Source organism: Carassius gibelio, chromosome B19 (genome assembly GCF_023724105.1).
Source record: "Carassius gibelio isolate Cgi1373 ecotype wild population from Czech Republic chromosome B19, carGib1.2-hapl.c, whole genome shotgun sequence".
Taxonomy (NCBI): Eukaryota; Metazoa; Chordata; class Actinopteri; order Cypriniformes; family Cyprinidae; genus Carassius; species Carassius gibelio.
The window spans coordinates 35551681-35559931 of NC_068414.1; the positions used below are offsets into that span (position 1 = coordinate 35551681).

At 31.9% G+C, this 8251-nt stretch overlaps 1 long non-coding RNA gene across 1 annotated transcript; it reads right to left on the minus strand.

Moving 5' to 3' along the window:
• Positions 1-2019: 2019 nt before the first annotated feature.
• On the minus strand, positions 2020-5969 carry LOC127978707 (uncharacterized). The gene is made up of 3 exons (XR_008158611.1): positions 5799-5969; positions 5620-5682; positions 2020-2472 (listed from the first exon to the last, which is right to left on the minus strand). It is a non-coding gene; the product is annotated as an uncharacterized LOC127978707 (long non-coding RNA).
• Between the last annotated feature and the right edge of the window lie 2282 nt (positions 5970-8251).

The window sequence follows — 8251 nt, forward strand, 5'->3', positions numbered from 1 at the left end:
TGTGGCCTCAACCCTTCGCCTTCGCTTACTCTGAGCTCGATTGCTATGTCTGAGGTAAACCACGCCCTCCTCATTACCCTATGCAGGAAGAAATGTAGGAAGAAATAAATAAATGTAGAAATACATAAATGTAGAAATAAATAAATGTAAAAATAAATAAATGTATAAATAAATAAATGTATAAATTAATAAATGTATAAATAAATAAAATAAAAAATAAATAAATATGGGAAAAAATAAATATATTCATAAATAAGGAAATAAATATATAAATAATTATTTATTTTCGTTTTTTTGCTTTTCTATGTATATTTATTTATATATATATATTTATTTATTTATTCTTTTTTTACAGTGGTTTACAGGATAAGTGAGGACTCTTCCTCATGCAATATTAAATATAAATGTAAAATTACAGATACAATACAGATTACTTCAATACAACTTTACAGTGATAAATATAAAAGAAAAAACATTGATGCAAATTATGCAAACAAACTTCAATATTTCAGACATATGTTGACAGAATTCTTTGCAGATATGTTGATCTGTGCTGTGTTTCTTATAACGATGTAACTCACTGATTAACACCAGAGTATGATGTATTGTTGTGGAAACTAATGAGTCACGACTTCTTCCTGAACACAGTCGAATCCTCGTCGTTTGAACCACATTAGTTCAACAACATAGAGCCAGTGTTAATGATGTCACACACAGTTAGACATCAGATGCTGCTGTACTGAACATGGCACCTGAGGAATAACTTCATATGTTTTGTTCCCGGTCATTTAGCTTTATTTGATGTTTGATTCATGGCGGGTTTTTTCTTACATCATACTCCAGGGGCTCCTTAAATGTTTGTGCACAGCATGTGTACCCTTCAAAAACTTTTAGAGGATACGCAAAAATACGTAGATTATATACAGATAGAATGGAATATATAGATTGTACTGCATGTTAGCTTGCTTATTTTGCCCAAGAACATATTTATATAAGCCCATATGCCTTACTAACTGGAAACTAGGTTCACACCCTGAACGTTTGCGATGTTGTTTGTGAATGTTTGTGTAAACTATGGTTTCGGGAAATATCATAACTTACGACCATTGTCGGATAATGATGCTTTTTGGAAATGCACAGTCACCTAAAGACAATTTCTGAGTAACAAGTGACTAGTATGGGTTAGAATTACTGAACTCCAAATAAAATGTAAAAATTAAACATTCACAAATAAATAGAATGAGATCCACAAATATATGTTAGGAGCTTCACAAAAAAAAAAAAAAAAATTGTTCACAAATTTTTTATTTATTTAAATAAAAACATTCACATAAAGTTTAATGGTCTAAAGAAATTAAAATAAAACAAACAATTGTTTACACTTTGCTTGAATGGATACTCCACCCTGTTATTCTGACAATGTCTTTCATACTCTTCTGCACCTTGACACTGTTATTTACTCTGCAGTCTATGGGACAGTCATCACTGGCATAAGTCTGGCAGTTATCCAAAAAGTGCAAATAACAGAATTTTTTTGTGCTTTTCTGATGCGATTTGAAAAGGGAGAAAAAAGTTAGCCAAAAGGTTGATTTGAACCCGGGTCAGTCCTGTCAAAATATGAAATGATACACAGTTAATCTTCTGCACCACTGGAGCAGACAGTCAATGCTTGTTTTTTGTAATGTTGTCTTTTGCAATCTACGTTTGGTGGGCAAAGTTAGTGTAAATGGACACTCCGATCAAAAAAATTTCATGGACAGGGTATTGCTGAAAATAAATGACATTCAGTAAGAAAAAAAAACAGATATTACCTGTCAGAAACGTTATCAATGCCATCAAAACGCTGTCTAACACTAGTGCAGAGATCTGTAGAACAAGTAACTTAGGGTACAGAATGAAATGAAATACGCAAAATCTATGCCAGTCATTCAGTATAGTAGTTAAAACTTTCACAAATCATGCTATAAACATTCATAAGAGCACTAGACAAAGTTATCAGCTTTTTCAAGGGTTAGTGTATATAATTAGTTGTATTTATAGGGGTTATTATAGCACAACTCTATAATAAGGAAGTTATTATAGAAACCCCCTGGACCTCACTAATTGTCAAAGCCAGGCTATGGCCACAGTCACATGCCTCCCGGTTTTCATCCAAAATATCTTAAATTGTGTTCCGAAGGCAAACTAAGCTTTTATGGGTTTGGAACAACATGGGGGGTAAGTGAATAATGACAATTTTCATTTTGGGGTGGAGTATCCCTTTAAAGCCTTTTTTATACATAATTCATTATAAACTTATAATTATCAATAATGTGTGTTGCAATATATTATATCTTGTCTGAAATAATTATAACCGAATGTAAAATACATAGCGAAATATTCTGTGTTTCCTGGTCATAATTAAAATCAGAGTCAGACAAAGCACAACCAGAGAAAAACCCATTCCAATAAGCATAATCCAATCAAGTACAGCTGGAAGAGAGAAATTGGGAAGAGAAAACATTTTTTTAATTTTCTCTAAAATCACAACTCAAATAATCTGTAAAGCTCTCAATGTGTGGAATTAATTTTCCAGCAAAAGTTTTACAGTCACAGATCAAAAATCTAATCATTGAATTAAATATTAAAAACTCATCTAAATATATTGCACAAAACTGAAATACAAATGCACAACTGCATTTGCAAATAACAAAAATAAATGAATGAATTGTGAAACATGCATTTTAAGGGGCAATATAAGGTTTAGGTGACTTGGAATAAATAAGGTTGAGAACCACTGCCTTAGTCCGAACACACGCACACGCGCACACACACACACACACACACACACACACACACACACAAATGCTCAAATAGTAGAATAGTTCTGTTGTTTCAGGTTTCTTGATTCTATTATCTAAAAAAAAATTGCATTCTTCTCCTTTCATGTAGATTTCAAGTATTTTAGTTAATATAATATATTTATTTCAATCACTATTGGTTTTGTCATGTTAAATGCCATAATTGTGATGCATTGACTGTTATAAAATACTGTGAGATATTAGTGTCTGGTGTATTTGTGGTGTGGTCTATTTGGGGGAAAATCCAGGGCCATATTTACTCCGAGTCCGTCCCTGTTCAGAAGCTACATGCTTCAAACAAGACAAAAGTAAATTAACCCTGATCTTCAAATTCAACATTTCACCCCCAGCTCTTAAAACATTGTGTTTTCTTCTGAAGCATCAGCAGTGAGTGTTTGAATCTTCTGTAATAGTTGTATTTGAGTCCCTCGGTTGTCTTCAGTGTGAAAGATGGATCTCAAAATCACACAGTTATTGTTGGAAAGGGTTCAAATACACAAAAATGCTGGAAAACTAAAATTATTTGTGAGACCTCAATGATTTTCAGGTCTTACTAATTAGTTAGAAAACTAGAAATCAGGGTTTTCTGAAGAACCGTAGACAGTTTAACTGATCAGGACAAACTAGGGACTCATGAGCAACTATCACTAAACACAAACACAGCTGTGGTTCATTCAGCTAACAACACAGTATTAAGAGTCTTTTGACCAGGGTTATTTTAATAAACAACTATTATTTTCTCTTGTGGACTATATGTAAGTGTCTTATGTGAAATATCTTTTTCAGGTGAGTACCAAAAAATGATCTCTCTTATTGTGGTAAAATAATTACTATTTTGCAGATTCTGCAGGGTGTATGTAAACTTTTAACTGCAACTGCATGAAGATTGGTGGAGCTGGTTTGAGTCAATTTGCATAACCAGTATATATATATTGTTATGTATTTATAAAATATAATTACCAAAAAATAAAAAAATTTATGAAAGGCATTTATTTGTGGTTCGTAACATAAATCCATCAAATTTATGCAGTACATGAATAATTGTGCATGCATCTACAAATAATTTTGAGTCCAAAATCTTACTTTTGTGTCTCGCTGGAATCAAAGATAATATTACATGGTATCAATGGTTTAACGATTGTAGAAATGTTAAGTGTCCAAAGTGTCTTGCTTAATATTTTGTAAACCTTTTCTATGAAACGAGCTGGCAGCAGATATCACACTGAATGAAATGTTATAATTTCATTTTAAATAAACGACTTAATTTAATAATGCAATTGAAAACAGAAAGCAATTAATATGACAACTGAATACAATAATAATAAAATGATTGCAGTGATTGCAATTTTCATGAGGATTCATTTTTAGGTGTCATCACTATGTCAGTATTGTATTAAAATGCTGAAAATACATTTAGATGCTGTAACTACATCAGTATTGTAGTGCCTGTGAAAACTTACTTTAATGTACCTTTTTTAGAAACACATTTTATATAAATACATACGAATTATCATGAGATCATGTTGGATTATTATGTTTCTGGCATGTTGCAAGTTTGTTAAAAGAACTGTTGCCAAGTAATGCAATACACAGCAATAATGATCCAATCCTAAACTCTTCAGTATTTGCTTATTTAAATCAAATGTGGGCTATTTATTAATTTATTTTGGCCAAGTAGTGTACTGTACATGTTCATTGTGATGCATAAAATGGTAAACTGCAGTGTGCATTTATGGGAGAAAAAAACGAATTGAGAGTGAAATAAAACTCTCTGTCTTCTCTCCTCTCCCTCTGCTTTACTGTGCCAACTTTTGTAGCATTTTCAAAACTAGAACTAACTGGTGCTGAAACAAGGGATTTCATGACTCTTTAAACATAAGCAGGTGCAGCAGAAGCTAAGATGAGAATTGATGTCTCTCTTTGGAGTGAGTTATTTTTGTCTATACTGTAGGTTTTGTATTAGCTATGTCCTGCATAGAGGTCACTCTCTCGTAAAAGGTGCATACGGCAGTTGCTGGAAGCCAGTGATAATAGTTTATAAAGCTTTAAATACTGACATTTTTCTTACAAAAAAAAAACCTTTACCCAAATATGAATTTTCACTGGATATTTTAATTTGAACAAGTAATAAGTCTGCCACTTATATTCTGATCAACTGAGGAAAAAGTATCACATCAAACATTACAAATTATTATTATTATTGTTCTCAAATTGTTAATGTTAACAACATCAGCATTGCTTGACTACATGTCATACCATTCAAATTTTATATGAATACATTGTTCTTTTAACACTAAAAAAAAAATCAAAATTCTGTTGCTTAGAACTGGTTCTGTTTTAAATACAAATCTAGTGTAATCCTATCTGTAATCAGATGAACATTTAAATCTGGAACATAACCCAATTTCAGCCAATTTCAAGTTCTAGTTCAGTTCTTTATTTTTCCAGACATGACATAATGACGCGGAAGCATGCTCAAATTTCCAGCGGAAACCTACCTGTACCCCTCAAATGAGAAAACCTTATTACAAGCTTACTGTTGTGAATCGCTGGCTAAAATAAGAAGATAGTTTTGAACACTAGCTGGTTATGTATTTGCCACAAAACCTATTTTAAATAAATTTGTATTAATTGACCAAACAGCAGTATTTGTACCTGGTTTTGTGAAATATAACTTTAAATGTGTTTAAAGTTTTGATTCACACCTATTGTTTTTTTTTTTATCTGTGACCACAAAACATTTGATGAATCCCTTATTACTGTCTCCTGTTTTACTTACAAACTTGTTTAGAATCAGCAGTTTTGTCATCTGTGTGGTTTTCCTTTGAGTCTGTACCAGATCCTGTGAGAATATCAAAGATTAGTTATACAGTATCAGTTTGCTGTTCAAATCATGAATAAACCTCAGCTGTCCACTTTAAGAATAATATGTCTTAACATCTACTGAGTTTCTGTCACCTGTGACTGTCACTGTGATCAAGAGTTCATCATCACAGTCCAGAACTCTGTATGTTCCTGCATCAGTGACTGTTAACTCATTAATGTTCAGGTTTCCATCTCTGACGGTCAGTCGATCGCTCCTGACCCCAGCTCTTTGTTATCATGTTATCAACCATGGACTGACACTGATGGAAGCTGGAAATACTCCATACGTCAGTAATTCGGACATTTAATTGATAAAAAGGGTAAGCTAACCACACCATACATTGAAACTGAAGCTTGCTGTACTTCTTATCAATCAACAACAATTGACAGTAGGCTGCGTTTTTTTTTTTTTTTTTTTTTTTTTTACATATGATTTGTGTTTCGAGGACACCAAGATGGAAGGGACCCTATGTTTAGTCGTGCACAAGAGGCATTGTGAACATGGTTTTGACCAATATTTGTATCAGGCTGCGGGAAATCCAAGCAAATCAATGATGACCATATTTTCAATAACATCCAACGAGTCTCTCTGTCAACATTAGGTCAAACCCTCAAGAAAAATCTAAATATACATGAAGCAAATGTATCGGGTACCATTTGACAGAAATTCAGAGAGAGTGAAACATCAGCGCAATGTTTATGTGGAGGTATGTATCGTTCATCTTCCTTTGGTGTGGTATTGTGCACTGCTCATAATGTTCTGGCACAAAAAAATACTGTCCAAGAGATATTGATTAGCATCCTTTTGTCTTTTACTGTGTTTCAAATAGTTGTAATTGTGTTGAACACATTGTGCCCATAGAGCACATTGTATAGTTGTTTGTGTTACTACCTGTGCACATTGTCTAGTTAAGTTTATTCTCTAAAACACCTGAGTGCTTTGCTATACATTTTAGAACATGTGTCTTAAATTAGAATAACTGTTACATGTCCTACACTGAAAATGTGTTAGCTGGTTAAAAAAATGTGTATAAATAAAAGTAATAGGGAGCCAACAATATTAACTGTTTCACATTTCAGAAGCGTCTAATTTTGATGAAAAAACTAAATTGTATCAGATGTGTTAGAGCAGTTGTAGTGAATTCCTACAATATACATATACATTGGTGGTACATTTTCATAATCTCCCACAGTCAAATGACTAAATGAGAAAAGTGAAACAATCAACTACAACATCAACACATGAAAAATAAATAAATAAATAAACGTTGTTAACCGAACTGATACTTACCACTGTAAGAGATAAAGCAGAACAGCAGCAGAAGATTTGAAAACCTGACGAGAAAAGAGAAGAGCTGATTTACAGTATGTGACAGATACATAAATACATCACATAAACATACGCCCCCTGATCGGTAAATTATCTAAATATTCACTTTCGTTCTATCTGAATATTTAACATATGGATCTTGATGTGTCATGATCAAAAAATAAAATAAAATACATAAATAAAAATTAATAAATAATAAATAAAAATATTATAATAAGCATGTACTTTATGTTTATTATAAGACGCTTTTATGCAAAGTGACTTATAAATGAGGACAATAGAAGAAATCAAAATCAACAAAAGGATGTAGCAAGGATATATATATATATATATATATATATATATATATATATATATATATATATAATAGAAAATAATAGAGCAAGCTAGTGTTAGAGGTCTTTTTTGTTGTTGGTAGCTGTATAATAAATAAAAAGAAAACAGATAAAATGATAAATACAAAAAGATAAGAACGCTAGGGTTAGTTTATTACGGGGGAAAAGCAAATGAATAGATTGCAAGTCTAAAAGAGAATAAGCATGAAACTAAGATCTTAATCGTTGGTATAATTAATTAAAATTAATTAATCCTTTCTCAAAATGATCGGTCAAATTTATTATAGCTACACACAAAAAAAAGGCTTTAGAGATTCAATAACAATCTACCAATTATTAAATTTTATATATTTTATTGGTGTAACCTAGTTACTAAGATAATAAAAAACATCGTCATAATCACATATTTAGCATAAACATGTTGAATAATTTCCGGTTAGTTCCCCAGAAATAAACAAGTAATCAATATAGTACTATAATAGCAGAAAACACACAGCTGTGTTCATATTTTAAAACAGGAACACTTACATGGTTAAAATCAGGAACGAGTCAGGTTCAGGTTTGAAAAGCATTGCGTGTTTATCCAGCTTTAAAGAATGAACAAACCGAGAGTATTCCACTCGTGAGCTATTTTTATAAACCAAATGATCATTTTCAGTTTGACGTTTGTTTGCTGAACTCATTCGTTTGTGTCTCACTCCCTTTTAGCTCCACATTGTTCAGCAAACAAACATCAAAATGAAAATGTTCAATAGGTTTTTTTTTTTTTAACTCAGCCGTGGAATACTTTCGGTTTGTTCATTCTTTAAACAAAGTTCTTGACATGAAAAACATTGTATTGCAACATTTTGTTCAGAAAACTCTCTTTTCATAGAGTCACG